Source organism: Hippopotamus amphibius, chromosome 9 (assembly GCF_030028045.1).
Source record: "Hippopotamus amphibius kiboko isolate mHipAmp2 chromosome 9, mHipAmp2.hap2, whole genome shotgun sequence".
Lineage (NCBI taxonomy): Eukaryota > Metazoa > Chordata > Mammalia > Artiodactyla > Hippopotamidae > Hippopotamus > Hippopotamus amphibius.
The window spans coordinates 24,359,350-24,376,780 of NC_080194.1; the positions used below are offsets into that span (position 1 = coordinate 24,359,350).

At 45.1% G+C, this 17,431-nt stretch overlaps 1 long non-coding RNA gene across 1 annotated transcript; it reads right to left on the reverse strand.

Annotated features, from left to right (window-relative positions):
• Positions 1–1,122: 1,122 nt before the first annotated feature.
• LOC130861468 (uncharacterized) lies at positions 1,123–12,230 on the reverse strand. Its single transcript, XR_009055588.1, has 4 exons — positions 12,206–12,230; positions 11,423–11,625; positions 10,382–10,622; positions 1,123–1,409 (listed from the first exon to the last, which is right to left on the reverse strand). It is a non-coding gene; the product is annotated as an uncharacterized LOC130861468 (long non-coding RNA).
• Positions 12,231–17,431: the final 5,201 nt, after the last annotated feature.

Consider the following 17,431-nt stretch of genomic DNA (forward strand, 5'->3'; position numbering starts at 1 on the left):
TACCTTCCTCTTATCAGGAAGGGAAAACCTTTCCATACATTCCACATGGACTTCCCCTTACAAATAATTAGCCAGAACTAGGTTATATGCCCACCTTTAGACCAGGGTTAGGGCTCACATTCCCTGATACCATGGGATTTCTAGGATTCTGTAGGCAAAAATAAAAGAAAGAGTGAGTTTTGAGTAGGCAACCAACAGAGTCTGCTAGAGGGAATCCAATGTGCCAAAACTCTGCCAGAGCATGACAAAAGTGAGGGGTAGGAAAGAGGCTCAGGATGGCTGGAGGCAAGCTTGACAGTTGGCAAAAGGTGAATCTCGAAAGGTGAGAGCCCAGAGCACGAAGGGTCATGTATGCCATCCCAAGGAGCTTACACTTTGTCCTGTAGACAAAGGGGAATCCATAAAGGATTTTAGACAGGGCATGAGCTGAGATGATTTGTTTAGAGATATCATTCTGGCAGCTCAGTGAAGACTATTTGAGGGGAACAGGAAAGATGAGAGGCAGGGAAACTAGTTCAGAAGATGCTGTAGTGGTCCGGATGAGAGATGGTGTCCTGAGCTCTTGCAGAGGCATAGTGATAGAGAGAGGTGGACCGCCATATTTAGGAGATAGAATCAAAGATGATGATTGGAGATTTGGGAGTGAGGGCCCAAGCAGCACGATGAGTACTACTCATGAATATTGCATTTCCACTAGTGAAAGCAGCAGTCATGAAAAGACAAGATTGTTGAAACCAAGCCTTGAGATGCAAGTCCATAATCGTGAGTTGGCAATCACTATAGAAGGAAATCCACAAAGTCCATTCATTTTTGTAAATTTGAATTTTATTTCTATCTGTTGTACATATACCTAGGTCACACCGAATATCTCCACAAGGCTTACATTAAGAAGCTGCAAGCCTTTGCCCCAACTTACCCCATCGCCCTCGAAAGAACATATTAGCTTCTCTGATGATAGCACTTTTTATTCTTGAATACATCCATCTGTGGGCCTTCAGTTCTCCCAGTGCAGTGTGGACTGGTTACTCTCTAAGCCTGTGGATCAGTTAGCTGTTTCTGCATAATAAATCACCCAAACATTTAGTGGTTAAAAACAACAATCATTTATTTAGCTCACAATTCTGCAGGTTGGCATTTGGGGCTGAATTCAGCTGGATTCCTCCTGGTCTCGGCTTGACTCCCTCAGGCATCTGCAGTTAACAGCAGCTCTGCCCAGGGAGCGAATGGGTAGCTGGATGCTGCATGGCATGCCCCAAGGTCTCTTATCCTCCAGCAGGTTAGCCAAGACTTCATGGCGAAAATAAGGATCCAAGAGAGAGAAAGGAAATATGCGAGGCTTCTTGAGGCTAGGACTGGAGCTGGCTCACTACGACTCCCATCACATTTTACTGGCCAAACAAGTCACAAGGCTAGAATCAAAGAGAACAGAAACAGACTGCACGTATTGAAGGAAGAATCTGAAAAGTCACTCTGCAAAGAACATGGATACAGGAAGGTCATGACCTGGGACTATCAATTTAAGCAACCCACCAGTCTGATGCATAGCTATTGCCCTGGGATCTCCTCTCACTATCATCCTTGGAGTTTTTACTTTTTATCCTGTGTTGGATCCCCTGTACGTCAGTCAGGCTTTAGAAACCACGTCAATTATTTTAACTGTGTGGGGTGCGGGGTGGAGGCAGCTTAGCTGGTGCTGGTGTCTCTAAAGGGGCACAGTAAAGTTGCTTCTGCAAATGTTGGGAAAACTGTGAACTAGACTCAAATGTTGCTACAGGAAGGAACTGTTTCTGTGGGGTAAAGGTTGCCAGTGTGATGCTCTCAGGAACTACAAGTAGATAGGAAGCGAGCAGGAAGGAGCAAGTCCCTTCTTCTTTCTCCAGCCCTCCAGTCTCCCTCTGGGAACTTCTCCCCATTAGCGAGCTTAACAGGAGGCCAGCTGGCCAAGGGATTTTTAGAGTCCTGGCCTCAGCATCACACAGCAGAGTATAGAAGTGTGGATTTGCAGCTAAGGGGCAGTTAGCTGATAACTGCCACACCTTTTCTCTGATTTCTACATCTTCCTCATTTCTTGTGAAACTCCCTAAGGAAGAATGCACATAAGGTACATTTCTTCAGATCTATGATGTCTAAAATATCCTTAGCCTGCCATCACAATTATAGTTTGGCTGATCATGGCACTCTATTATGAAAATCATTGCTACTCATTATTTTGAAGGCATTGCTTATTATCGTCTAGCATCTCCTGTGGCCATTAAGTCTAATGTCATGTGGATTTCTGAACCTTTGTATGTCCCCTGTTTTCGTTGTTGTTTGATCTTTTCTCTGTGGAAGCTTTGAGGATTTTCTCTTTATCCCTGGGATCCTGAATTGCACAATGATTTGCCTTAATTCTGTTTTTTCTTTTTTAAAAATTCATCCTGCAAAGTACTCAGTGGGTCTTTTCCACCTGGAAACTCATTTCCTTAAGTTCTGGGAAATTTTATTAAAATTTATTGAAGTCTTTGGTAACTTTTTTCTCTGTCTTCTCGCTCTCTGGAATTCCTATTAATCTATTCTGGAATCATCTAATTTTCTCATTGTTATTTTACTGTCAATTCGGTAGTCTCCCTGTTTTCAGTATGGTGCCCCCAGCTTCAGGAGTGCCTGGTATCTGAAGGTAAGAATCTTTCTGTTTTCACCTCTTCACAGAGTATATCTCAATCCTGGGATATGGAAGGGTATTCACTTAATTGTATGGGGCAAGAGAAAAGATGCAGAGGCTCAAGATAGAGCCTCCTTCACACTGTCAGCCGATTCTTCTGTTTTTAGCCACACCTGCACTCTGAATTTCAGATGTACCTTGTGCCTTCAATTTCTGAATCTCTAGGGTTCTATAGCATGAAACAACTTCCTTCAGTCCCCTACTTCAGGCTTTGGTTTCCATTTTCTCTGGTCTGCTAAGTTGGTCTTACTTGTCCACCTTCTTTTTATCTCTTTTGATCTACCTTTGACTCTGTCAGCACCACTGGATAGCATCTTTATTAATAAGACAACAGACATGATCTTTTTTTTTTTTTTTTTTTGGCTGTGCCGCACAGCATGGGGGTCTTAGTTTCCCCATCAGGGACTGAACCTGTGCCCCCTGCAGTGGAAGTGCAGAGTCCTAACCACTGGACTGCCAGGGAATTCTCACACATGATCATCTTAACTGGGAAAGATGGTACATGTGCTTCAGAGGTTGTGGTAGACTGTTGCAGTAATGAACCAAGGTATCTGTGACCTTGTGTTCCCTCTCATACTGAGTGTGGGCATGGCCACTGAATCTGTAACTTGCCATTGGGATATTAGCAAATGTGAAGCAGGCAGAGGCTAGGGCATTGGGTCTTATCCTCTGGCTACTGGGAACCTGGAGCCCACCAGGCAGAGGAGCAAAGTCTAGCCTCCTGGATGGTGAGACCACATGGAGGGAGAAGCTAAACCATCCCAGCAGAGCCCAGCCCTCAGTCATACCAGCTCCCAGCTGACTGCAGATGAGCTAGTTAATTCCAGCAGAAGACCCACCTGCATGAGCCCAACCCAAATCAGTGACTCACACAATTGTGAGCACATACATGATACTTATTTTAAGCCATTAAGTTTTGGGGTGGTTTGTTATACAAATAACTGATAGAGAGGTGTTACATTGAAGATCTCTCTTTTGTTACTTTTGCATTTACAGGTCACACAGATCAAGGCTATGCTGTTTTCATTCCATGTGTCCTTGTAGGTTTAGATTTGTTTTTAGCCCTGTATTACCAGTTTAGCGTGGTTTGGGGAAGGAGTAAAATTACACATACATGTCAGTTCCACCACATTTAACTGGAAGCTCCATTCACTTCTACTTTATCAGCCTGACAGGTATTTATTGAGCACCTTGTAGGTATCAGCAGCACTGGGCACTTGTGACTCTCACTTAATCTTTGACAATAACATTGTGTTCAGCATTGGTTTCCTCCTTTAACAGTTGTGACCAAGACTGAGCAAGGTTAAGTGGCTTGCTGGAGGTCAACAGTTAGTAAGAGCATGGTTAGAATCTGTGCCCTCGGCTGAGTGTCCACAAAGTCCCAACAGTTCCAATACACTCTGTTGAATTAGGAAATACACATTAGCCATGCACAAGGTGGGATGGATGGAAGACCCAGCACTGAATAGAGCTGACCGTGAGCCCATTACGTATGAGAGGGGAAAGAATAACAACGCCCGGGAATTCCGCCTCCTATGGATCCGCCTTTAACCCCATGACTGCTGTGGGGCAGCACCACCAACGAAAAGGACCAACAGAGGCATGGACATCCTAATCGAGGAAGATGGAAAACTTGCTTCCAAGAGTCTGTCTTGGGTCTTTCTCTTTCCTCTCCTCGGCACTGTCAGATCAAGGTTCGGCCAAGCACTGTTGTCAGCACTGCTTGTGGCCTGCTCTTATTGGTGGAAGATTGGTTGGTGCTACTTACAGGACATTTTCCCAGGGTAAACGGTAGTTTCTGATCGCGCTCCTCAGTGGTGGGTGGGGAACTAAGCCCCGTGAGGCTCAATATGGTTAACGGCTGTCGAACGGTTAAAACTCCAGGCATTGCTTGGGAAGTATTCCCAGAAGGCCGCCAAAATGCCTTCTGAGCTCTGTGTAAGGGACATTAAGTGCCAAGAAAAGTGTGTTCAATTTAGATCCATCTGGTTTGTGTTATTTCTTTTCCTTCTTTTTCTCCAGGAAAGAGACCTATTCAAAGATACTTGTGATCACTTTAACCTGCTAGGAAGCCAGGGTGTTGCCAGCCCAGCACATTGAAGAGTGGAGAGAAAAACTGCTGTGATTCTAATTGGCAGTAATCTCAGCTCATTGTCAAGGGCATGGGTTACCCGGGTCACAGAACTTGGGAGGAAGGAAAGGGTGTCTGGTTTGAGAACATTAGGTCTAAAAGAATGAAGAAGTGACTCCAGCTAGAAAATGGTTCCTTACAGTATCTTCAGGCCAGCACGTGAGCCCCTGGAAGCTCTGATGTCACTGGGTTCCAAATCAGAAAACCAAAAGTATACATTCTCGATGTTCCATGTGGCCCCAACTTCTCAGTATCGGATCATGAATTTGGAGTAAGCAGTTAGTGAATCTATAAACCACATGGGTTGTAATAAAAGACATCCACATCATGGAACCCTAATAACTGTTATTTAAAAAGAGGTAGATAATAATTTACTTTTATTAAGCACTTAAACATGGGCCAATCACTATTCTAAGTGTTTTACTGAAATTAAAAAAATTTTTTTTCCTCCCAGTAACCTCAAGAGCAAGTCCTGTTATTACCCTAGTTGTATAGATGAGTATACCACGGCACAGGGAGGTTAGCTGGACTGTTCAACATCTATTGTCAATAAATGATGGAGCCGGGTTTGAATCCAGGTGACCTGCCCCTGGAGCCCAGGGACCACCTTGGGTCTGGGTGACACAGCCAACGGGTAGCATGGTTGCCCCTGCAGTGAGGCACTGAGGGCAAGTGGATGGAAGGCTTTCACTTTCCACTTTACCAAATGCTATACTGCTTGAGTTTTTCCCCTAAGCAAGTGCTACTTTTTTGCTTTAAACACATAATAAAAGGAAAAGCAGTGCTGGGGAAGATGGGATAGCAATGCAGTATCTCCCCTCCCTTTTTACAATGTAACTTTTGAGTTAGGACAAGGCACTAGCTCCATTATGTTAATGGCAGGACTTTATTTAGGCACCAGGCAAGTCAAGGCCAGGAGCCCAGAACTAGAAGCCAGGAATTAAGGTACAAGAACATAGGAATTGAATTATCTTCCCACAAATCACCTCCAAACCACCTGTAAACACCTGTGGGCAAGTGGGACCACGAGCAGGTTTACAGCAAGCTCTTGAGACAGAGCAGTGGGTTGGGAATCATGGTGATAAACAGACTGAGAGCTGAGAGCCTGAAGGGCAAGGCAAGGTAACAATCAGCTGGAAGCGTGGGCAGCTGGCAGCTAGGAGCCCCAGAGTGACTGCAAGAGCAGAGCAGAGTGCGATGTAAAGAAAAACAGATGTGAGGTCCCAGGAGGAGGAAAATAAGCATCGACCTCAGCCGAGAAGCCTCTTATAGAGTTTCTGGTGGGGCCTTGAAGGCAGATGAAGGTGAAGAGCAAGAGGAAGGTGAGGAGGGTGTACCTGGCTGAAGTGGAGTGTGTGGAGGTGGCACAGGGAGGTTAGCTGGACTGTTCAACATCTATTGTCAATAAATGATGGAGCCAGGTTTGAATCCAGGTGACCTGCCCCTGGAGCCCAGGGACCACCTTGGGTCTGGGTGACATAGCCAGAGTAGAGTAAATCCTGCCATCTCCACACTGAGAACCACTTGACTTTGATGTAGAGCTTCTACACGAGTGATTATTTTGCAAGGCTTTCCTTTTAAATATGCACACGTTTGTGAGCAAGCAGGCCCCCCTTCCGGCTTAGCAAGAACGAGACCTCTCCCAGGGGTGAGGATGGGGTCTGAGTACCTGGCAGTACCAAGCCTGTCTTGCTCACTACTCTAACTCTACACCTAGAACCAGGCTGGTCATGTAGTGGGAACTCAATCATTATTTGTTGAATTAATTTGTTTGATGAATATGTGAAATTAACAAATACCACTGGGAAAACTGTGCTGTCTTGTAAATGAAAATGTCAAGTCCATTGTTGGGTTTTACTTAGTAATCCTTTTAATCATAATACTAACAATTTTGATTGCTACCATTTGTTGAGCCGTTAAATGTGCTAAGCCTTTATGCTTTATGTAACAGGAAGCCCAACCCACATTTTGCTTTAAAGGTCCAGGGACAGGACTTGCTAGGTGGTGCAGTGGTAAAGATTCCACCTGCCAATCCAGGGGACACGGGTTCGAGCCCTGCCCTGGGAAGATTCCACATGCCACGAAGCAACTAAGCCCGTGCGCCACAACTATTGAGCCTGTGCTCTAGAGCCCGTGAGCCACAACTACTGAGCCCATGTGCCGCAACTATTGAAGCCCACGCACCTAGGGCCCATGCTCCACAACAAGCCACTACAATGAGGAGCCTGCACACCACAATAAAGAGTAGCCCCCGCTCGCAGCAACTAGAGAAAGCCTGTGTGCAGCAATGAAGACCCAACGCAGCCAATAAATAAATAAAATAAATAAGTTAAAAAAAAAAAAAAAGTCCAGGGACAGAGCAGACTGGGTCAAGTAAGGTGTGATCAGGGGTCCGGCTTGGTTTCTCATGTGTTTGCTTTCCTCAGGCCTGATTTCACTCTTGGATGCAAAATGACTTCTGGCAGAAGCTGAGGACACACAATCCCTCATTCATACCCAGGAGGAGAAAGAGAGAGATGGAGAGAGAAGGAGAGGGAGAGAGAGAGAAACCTCCTCCTACCACCAAACACCACTTCTGGACTTACTCTGACAGAAACAAACTGAACTAACCGGGAGAAAACCACATGTTGATTGGCACAGCCTAGGTAACTCATCCCCGAACCAATCAGTGTAGCAACAGGACTGGGAGTATCCTGAGCGAGTAGATCAGTGATGGTCTATCCCTGGAGCCTGAGATGCAGGCCATCCTAACTAAATTGCATGGCTACTTTCACATGGAGAGAGAGATGAATGGATATTGAAGGCAAATGGATGTCTATTCATTTAATCCTCGCAACACTCTGTGATTAATGAGAAAAGTAATCTCCTAGAAGTCAAGCAATTTAAGGTCCCAAAGCTAGTAATTGGCAATGTTGGGATCCAAAGCCAGGTCTGACTCCAAAGCCCATGCACGTGGCTAGTAGACTCTACTCCCCAAACCTCAGACTTCGTATGAGTCTCTCTGGTGGCCTCTAAGAGGAACTTGTCCTTGCGATCACCTCCAGCTGTGCTGGGGAATGCCTCGGGCTCAGGATGAACTGCCTCTAATAAGGGGCAAGGACTCTCCAGAGAGCCCAGCCCGTGAGATCGGCTTCAGAGGCCTCCTGATTCCAACCTCTCTTTGGGGAGAAGCACACACCTACTTGGGCTGACCATGAGGCTGCTATAAAGCCAGGGCAGACAGTCCCCGTTCTTCTCTCCGTGGTCATTCGTCAAGCAGTTACTGAGCATCTGTTCTCTCAATCAAAAGCCTGAAGTGCTCTTTCCAGTGTCCTTGTCTGGTCTTTGTTCATTTTGCTCTGTTCCTTTATCATGCCCAGAAGCCTTCTCCTCTTCCCCTGCATTGAACTTCCTGGACCACTGGTGGCTCTTTGTTTCAGGTCTGCACCAGCCTGTTTCCTTTCTTTAGACACAGCACCCCTAGGATAGTAACTTGATTTATCTCTTCTGTAGATTTCAAGTTAACTGACAATGGCTGCCTCGAGAAAGAGGCATAGTCTGCATCCAATCTCAGACAGCAAGCACGTCATGATTGCTTAGCAATATCTGTCATGGAGGGGATGGGAATGGCAGCCTGTATAGTGGATGTTTGAGATTCCTGGGCCCACACACTCACCAAGGACATTTCATGCTTGGGACTCAGAACCAGCTGCCCCCATTGCTTGGATTCCCTGTGGGGCGTGAGTTAGCATAATAGTGACAAGCTCTGGACCCCCGCCTGCCTTTTCCATAGCTCTGGATGAGATGAAGCTGTTTACATGTTAGGTACCAGAATGATGGCAAAGTCAGGAGAGAAAGACAAGAGTGAAAAGGCCTGTTACAGGCCAAAGAGCTCTGAAGTCTAATTTAGGATATCCGGGTGGACTTCAGCTAAGCACCAGCTCACTCTGTGCCCCCAAGCAAGTCTCTGGGCTCAGCTGGCCTCAGTTTCCCCATGTGATGCTAGACAACATCAGGGATTCTCAGCTGGCGTGAAGCCACTCCTAAGGGCTGATCCGGACTTCTATAGGGGCACTTTTCAGTGTCATAATGATTAGAGGCTGCTTCTGGAATTTAGTGGGCAGGGAACAAGAATGTTAGATATCCTATAGCATCGAACAGTTCCTCACAGTGAAGAATTATCCTATACCTGACACAACTGTCATGTGTCCTACTGGACACTCACGTAGATGAAGAACGTGTTCTGGAATGTAGCTCTGCTTTAAATACTGAACACAGCTCGTTTTTATCACAACCGGTATATGCACACTGAATTTTTAAAACACTGAGTTACCATGTAAGTCAAGGGTAAAGCACATGTTAAAAAAATAGTTGTGATTTCTGAAACATAATATTATAAATCAAAGATATTTCAATAGGAACAAAATAGTTGTGATTTACATAATACAAAATTCACTCACTTTAAAAGTGTTATCAATTCAGACAAGTTTTTCATCAATTCAGTGATCTGGTAAAATTGACAAGTTGGGCGACCATCACCACAGTGCAATTTCAAAACATTTCCGTCCTCCTCAAATGTTCCCTCTGGTCTGTCTGCAGTCAATTCTCATGCCCACCCCCAGCTCCAGGCAACCACTGATCAGTTCATGGTCTCTGTAGATTTGTCTTTTCTAGAAATTTCACATAAATAGAATCATACAGTATATAGCCTTTTGTGTTTCTCTTCTTTGACTTAGCATGTTTCTTGAGGTTCATCCACACTGTGCTGTGGATCATTATTATATATAATATAATAAGGATATAATAATTTTTAAAAAATTATGTATACAGGTGGTTTATATCATTTATGAGTTTCACTTCAGGATAGCAAAGAGGGTATTATAAAAATTTTTTTTTTTTTTACAGAAAGGGAGTCTCAGGACCAATTGGGAAGGACTGGTGATTTTTAAGGACCTTAATACCTGTGAGTTTTTAAATCCTGTGCTCAGAGAGGCTTAATTAGAAGGCTAACTGGTAATCCAGATTTGAAGCAAACAGCAAATCTAAGCAATCGTCTTGCACCAATTGCTCTGATCATCAAACTGTGGCCTAGATTCAGATTCAGGCCAGAATCAGAGAGACTGAGAGGGATAAACAAGCCCAAGAGAACCATCATGAAAATTACAGGAAGAGCTTCAGATTCTATTACTCAACCTGGGTTTCAGAGTAAATCACAGACTCAGGCCAACCCCACAGGCTCCACCCTGAGAGACCCATGTGGTCCAGCCCCACATTCTACACATGCAGAAAGGGAGGCCTGGAAAAGGGGTGGGGAGTAGGGGGATGATGGACCAGTCACACAGCCAGACCAGGTCTGGAGATCCTAGGAGCCTGATAATTAGATGCCTCTTCAGTCCGACATTCTTTAGTTGTTTAGAGAAGAGTCTGAGCTGGGCGGGGAATGGCTGAGATGGAGGACAGGGAGAGCAGGGCTCCGTCTCTCTCCTTCCTGACCCAAGCAGCTCTGGCCTAGACTTTTCTTCCCTCCAATTGATCTGACCGACCTTTCCAGCTCAGAAGGCAGTACTTACCTGTTGTTACTCCGGCAACAGTGTTTGGAAGGTCTCACCACCTGCCCCCACTTTAGGTGGTTTAGCAAAGTATGCCTGTGTTACTTCACCTCCACGGAGTTCTGGAAAGTAGAATGATCTCCATCCCCTTATGTTTATCGCTGGTTTCTTGGCCCTTCTTGCAGGGGCTGGAGACAGTAGATTTGCCCTTTGACCTGGCTCTATAACTAGTCAGGCTCTTCTCACTCTTCGGGCTGCCTCACTAGTTAAAGAAAGAACATTCATTAGAGCAGTAAATCTGACCCTGGGAGATCAGGCCATGCAGGAAGATAGCCCAAGCGTGACCCTGGGACCCTCTCTAGACCACCTCTAAATCTGTGACAGACAGCGAATCCCAGGGTTGGGCTCAGCACACCTCGAGGGCCCTCACTGGAAGTGGGGGTGTGTGAAGGGGCCGGGGTGCAGTGCTCCGGGCTGCAGTGCTCCGGGCTGTTTTGATACCCCAGGTGAGGTCATCATATAACTCTGGTTTTTGGGTTTTGGAACTTTTAGAAAACACAGACCTTGGCAATTGGTTCACACAAGCCCTAGTCATCTGCAAAGGAAGCATCGTTCCAAAAGAGCCTCTGGTACCCGCGGCGGTCCACTGAGTCCCCGCAACTGGAGAGCACTCCTAGTACGTGGCTGTGCAGGGATGAGGGCGGGGATCTGGGCAGGATGGCAGCCTCGCTTCATCTGTGGGACCATCCAGATCCCCGTATAGGGCCTGGCAGTTCTTGCCCAGGCCCGGGCACCAACCTCCCATATATCCATGGCAAGCTCCACAGCTGGACTGAGAGGTGTTTCTCAGTTATAAGCAGACATTCAGGTCTTTTTGTGCAGCCTCTGCTTGGTTTGGGCTTCGGCCTGGGCCCGCTTCATAGGAGCTTAAGGGCTGGGCCTCGCCTGTGAGCAGAGGAGGGGGTGGGGGGAGGGAGAGGCAGGCGCCCGCAGCCCAGGCGCTGACGTCAGAAGAGCCCGCGGCAAAGGCCGGTGACACAATTCACATCTCCTACTGCTCACCTCATTCCGAGTCATTTTCTTGTGTTTTGATGGAGGAATCACTGGCTGTGGAACAATTACTGTGTTGCAAACAAAGCATTATGGCTGGAGGTGAGATGAAAAACAAATAGCAGGCACTTTAAAATCTGGCTTTTTTAAGGCTTCTGTAGCAAACTTTCCAGGTGTGGAATGATTCGGAGCTCCTGGAGCCTGCCGGGAAGCTGCTGGATTACAGACATTTGCAAAGGAAAAAAAGAGAGAACAGTCAGCCTGGTTTAGATAAGCGGTGCATATTTAGCCCTGGGAAGCCTCAGGAGTGTGTGCCTTGCAAGCAAAGGGCAGTGCCTACCGGAGCGAGCAGTGAGAAAGCTGAATTCAGGGCTTTTAAAAAATGAAATGATCATACCCCCTGCTTTTAAGAGCTAGAGCAAGAAATGATAAGGTTATTTTTAACTCAGTTATTTGCTCACTGCTGATGAAGCACAAGCTTTCCTTGCACCCAGGTGGATGTAGAGAGACCACTGGTCAAGCTGTGGGTATTTGCACGTGATCCCTTACCTTTCCATCTTTGTAACCCTCCGATATTCAGTTTCTCATCTGAAGCCTCAAAGGACTGTTGTAAGGATTAAATGAGATCCGTGGAAGGTGTCTGGGACCAGGCATGTGGCAGGTATCCCATCAGGCATTAGTGGTTATTAAGCACGTGACCCCCAACTTGCAGATGCAGCAGCTAACTTGTGAATTAGCTAATGTTTAAGGTTGAGTGGTGGGAGCCTGTCACCGTGCACAGGTGAAGTCACCCACCTCTTCTCCCTTCTTGGTGCACTCATGTGGGCACGGTCATTCTTTTCCAGCAGGGTCTGGCTCTGTTCCAAGATGTGCTTCTCATCCAGAAAATGTTAAACTGGGCAAGATCCCAAACAAATCTTGTCCAGACCGTTTCGTTTTTTGAGTGTACAATTCCGTGGTTTTTAGTATATTTTCAGAGTTGCCCAACCATCACCATAATCTAATTTTGAATCATTTTCATCGCCCCACCCCACAAAAATGGTAACCAGGAGCAGTCGTTTCCCAGTTCCTCGCCTCACCCCCCACCCCCGACCCCAGCCTTAGGCAGCTACTAATCTACTTCTGTCTCTATAGACTTGCCTATTCTGAACATCTGATAAAAATAGAATCATACAATGTGCCATCTTTCGTGACTGATTTCTTTCACTCAGCCTGATGTTTTCAAGATTCATCATCAGTCAACAGACATTTGGTTGTTTCCACTTTTTGGCTATTATGAATAGTGTTGCTGTAAATATTCATGTACGAGTTTTTGTGTGGACATACGTTTTCATTTCTCTTAGGTACCAGGATTGGAACTGCTGGATCTTACAGTAATGTTGTGTTTATCCTTTGAGGAACAGGCAGACTTTTCTAAAAGTGGCTGCAACATTTTACATGAACACTAGCAATGTATGAAGGTCCCACTTTCTCCATTGCTTCACCAACACTTGTTACTGTCTTTTTTGTTATAGTCATTCTTGTGGGTGTAAAGTGCTGTCTCATTATGATTTTCATTTGTATTTCCCTGATGGCTAATGATCTCACGTGCTTTTGGATTGGCCATTTGTATACTTCTTTGGAGAAATGTTGCTGGGCTGCACCCCACAAGCCTGCAAGCCTTAGTAGCTGCTGAGCCTTAAGACCGCATAAAGAGCCTGGAGACAGCAACAGAGACATCAATGGTTTACTGGACAGGGGATCTTACACAACTGGTCCTGGAGCGACACCCCACTATGTGTGGCAGACGATGGGCAGGAATGGCAGCAGTCTTCACTGCTGGGGGGGAAGGAGGCTACCTTTTACAGGGGGAATTGACATCAGGTGGGCTCATCAGTTACCAGGGACTAATTAAGCTCTATAATTAAGAGAACTGGATAGTCATGTGAGTGAAGCTGGGCCTTGTCAAGCAGGGGATGTACAGAGAGCAAGAGAACAGCCAGCCTGAATGGCCTGATCATACAAATGTCTTCTGCCCATTTTAAAATTGGGTCGTTCATCTTTTTGTTGTTGAATTGTAAGTGTTCTTTATATATTCTGGATTCACATCTCTTTGCAAATATTTTCTACCATTCTGTGGGTTGTCCTTTCACTTTCTTGATGGTGTCCTTTGAAGCACAAAAGTTTTCAATTCAGATATAGTCCGACTTGTCAACTTTCTCCTTTATCACTTATACACTTTGGGTCATAACTCAGAAATCACTGCATAATCCTAAGTCATGAAAATTTACTCCTTTGTTTTCTTCGAAGAGTCTTCTATTTTTAGCTTCAATTATGTCATTTAAACCAACAAGGAAACTAATACCCAGTGAAGGTAGGACTTGCTCCAAGTTACATTGCTAAGTGTTGGATAAGTAATTTTTTAAAAATGGTTTAACTTTGTAACCAATATAACTTCAGAACCAAAGAGGGTCTTAAGTCATGTTAAAAAATCTGAGTCTAAAACCCAATTTATATTCATCCTGAAATGGAATCAACTTTTCATTACAGGTGAATAATAAGAACAGATCCCATTTCTTGAGCAACGAGTCTGGGTCAGGCACTGTGCAACATGCATTCTCTTTCTGATTCTCAAAGCCACATTATAAATCGGTGCTATTATTATCCTTACTTTAAAGATGAGGAAATGGATGCTCAGAAAGCTTTTTGAGTAACATGTCCCAAATCCCACAGATAATAAGAGGCAGAGCTGGGTTTTAAACCCAGGGCTCTTACTCTTCTTGTAGGGTATCCTATTAGAAAAACTAATGGTTATGGCTAAAACCCTAATAAGGGGCTTATAATAAGATAGAAATCTGCTGATGACTTGCACTGGACCCCAACTGTCATGCCCTTTCCTTGTCACATCTGTTGGTAATTTCTCTTGATGGGGTTGTGTTGACTTGTGGTGGCGAGAACCCAGACACTGTAAGCATCTTGGTTGCTATGAAGTCCCGATTCTTTTTCTTTAAATCCAATTTTCCACTTGGTTTGGCTAGGGCAGGAGGATGTCAAACTCTGTGGCAGAGGTCAGTCCTATAAGGTGTCTGTCTCTATTTGCATAATTCATTAGAACATTTCATGCGGGCAAAAATCCATCTTCACTGACATTAGCCTTGGGATGGAGAGAAGCAATCCCAGCCTTCGAGTTCAGTGTTAGCCATGCACAGAGGTCTGGGTTTGCAGTTTCAATCAGGCATATTTATTTACATGTGGAAATTCCCGGTGGGAAGCTGAAGAACTCAACTTAGGAGTGGTCCCCATGTGGGAGATTGAATAGTACACTGAGCTCCTTTTATTTCCATTTAATTTACCATTGGTATCATTACCATGATTTTGTTCATCATTTCGCTAGCAATGATGTAACTTGGGACTGAGGTAATTGCAGCCAAATGAGGAAGATGCTTATCTGTAGTATTTAGTTAGTAAAGGCTTTCATTCACCTTTTTAGGGATGGGTATTAGTTCTCTCCTTTACTCCTGGAGCAGAGAGCTGCCTTGAAATACTGAAGATATTAAGAGCTCCCTGCAGCTTAATGAACTCTACAGTTGGTTGAAGAGAGGTTTCTGTAATTTTCAGCTCACTGCTGCCTGAAAATGTATCACATTGCACTGAAGTTTCAGTAGCTTCCTGAGACTCCAAGAAGCCAGTGTGAAATAGGCCATGCCTGCCCCACGGTCAGAACAACATGGAGTTAATGATCATGACTTTGCCTTCACGGACCAGACTCTAGTATTTGATAGCTGTGTGACTTCGGGCAAGTTACTCACGCTCTCTGAGTCTCTGTTTTCTTGGTGATACTACTTATCTCAGATTGTTGGGCAGTAAATGAGGTAAGATGGGCAAAAGGCTCAGGGCATTCCTTGGCCCAGAATAGGTGTTCATTAAATGCTCTTTTTTTTTTTTCCCCCAAAAAAGTGCTGGTATGGAGAACTTTTCTGCTGGGTCTCAGGATTCTTTGGGAGCCAAGGGCAAGAAAAGTTTTGAGGAAGTACTAGACAGGAGGTACCTTTTGGCTGGCAGGAATGAAGACCTTTGAGGGGCTACAAACGTGTTTGTGAGGGGACTAAGTCTCCATACTCACCGTTAGACTCCAGGGATTGTCTTTGAGAGCTGGAGACTCCGTGTGGCCCAGCCCCTCCTACTTCTGCACTTCACCCTTGACCTCTCTCCCCACTCACTCCACCCATTACCCTCACTCCCCTCTCCCCGCTTCCCCTGATGTGGGAGACTTCCCTCCTCAAGGTCTTTCCATAGGCTCTCCCTCTGCCTGGTCTAGTCCCTCCCCTCACTCCTCCACTTGGCTGAGGCCTCGTCAACCCCCTGGTCCATATTATATTGGTGAGTGTTAAAAAAAAAAGCAGGAGATTAATAAGTCATGTTGAGAGCTTACTGTCAGCTACCACACTAAGCCCTTTTACATACATTAGCTCATTCAATCCTCACACTGGTCCTATGAAATAGGTTTATTCTGTTATGATCCTTAATTTATAAACAAGCAAACTGAGAAGTAAGTGGTGAAGCCAGATTTCAGCCCACAGTCATCTTCAGAGCTTGTAATCTATATTGTACTGTCTCTGTGACCTGTTAAGTAATGCTGCATAAACATTATGACAGAGACTGACAGATACCCCTGGATATCCATTTCTCCCTTCTTTCATGGTAATAGGATTTCTAGCTGGGCACATGGCTGCCAAAACAAGGACTACACTTCCCAAAGTGCCCTGCAGCTGGGTACGGCCATGTAATGTAGTTCCGGCCAATGGGATATAAGCAGAAATATTATGTATTCCTTTGGCATTTTTCGCTTTCTCTCAATCTCTCTCTCTCTCTCTCATTCCTTCCTCCTTCTGCTTTCTAGAATGCAGATGCTGTCCTTTGGACCATGAGGTGGAGGCCATATACAATGTAGTGACAAGATGGCAAAGTCTGGATGACTGACACCAGGGAGAACCTTGCTGGTCCTGAACCACCCACCCAGACTTGCACGTGACAGAGAAACGAGCTGCTATCACATTTCCATCATCGTTATTTCGGTTGTCCGTCATTTGTTGCTAAATGTAACCTAACACATGCACACACACGGGTATGCACGTGCCCTAGACACACTCCTGAAGGGATGCTCATCACCATGTTAACAGTGGCTGCCTTACAAGTGCAGGATTTGTAGTGATTTTTACATTATCTTCATCATTGTCTGGGTACATGGGCCAGGCATGCTTCTTACAAAAGGACTACATCAAAAAAAAGTATAGTGTAATACTCTCTACCTTCTGCCCTACAGTTCCAGTTCAGTGACCAAATTCTCATCTACCATAGCACTGTGACTCTGGGTGATGGCTCACCGTGACTCTGGGTGACAGCTCACCATGACTCAGAGTGATGGCTCCCTGTGATTCTGGTGACAGCTCACCGTGACTCCGGATGACGACTCACTGGGGTGCACTTCTAGCTTGCCTACACTGAGGCTCAAGCTTACATCTGCAAAAATGCATCTGCATAGCATTAATCGATGAAATTAGTAAAGTAGCAGGATACAAAATTAATGGGCAGAAATCTCTTGCATTCCTATACACTAACAATGAAAAAGCAGAAAGAGAAATTAAGGAAACTCTCCCATTTACCACTGCAACAAAAAGAATACCTAGGAATAAACTTGCCTAAGGAGGCAAAAGACCTGTATGCAGAAAACTATAAGACACTGATGAAAGACATCAAAGATGATACAAACAGATGGAGAGACATACCATGTTCTTGGATTGGAAGAATCAACATTGTGAAAATGACTATCCTACCCAAAGCAATTTACACATTCAATGCAATCCCTATCAAATTACCAATGGCATTTTTCACAGAACTAGAACAAGAAACTTTTCCATTGGTATGGAAACACAAAAGACCCCGAATAGCCAAAGCAATCTTAAGAAGGAAAGACGGAGTTGGTGGAATTAGGCTTCCTGACTTCAAACGATACTACAAGGCCACAGTGATCAAGACAGTATG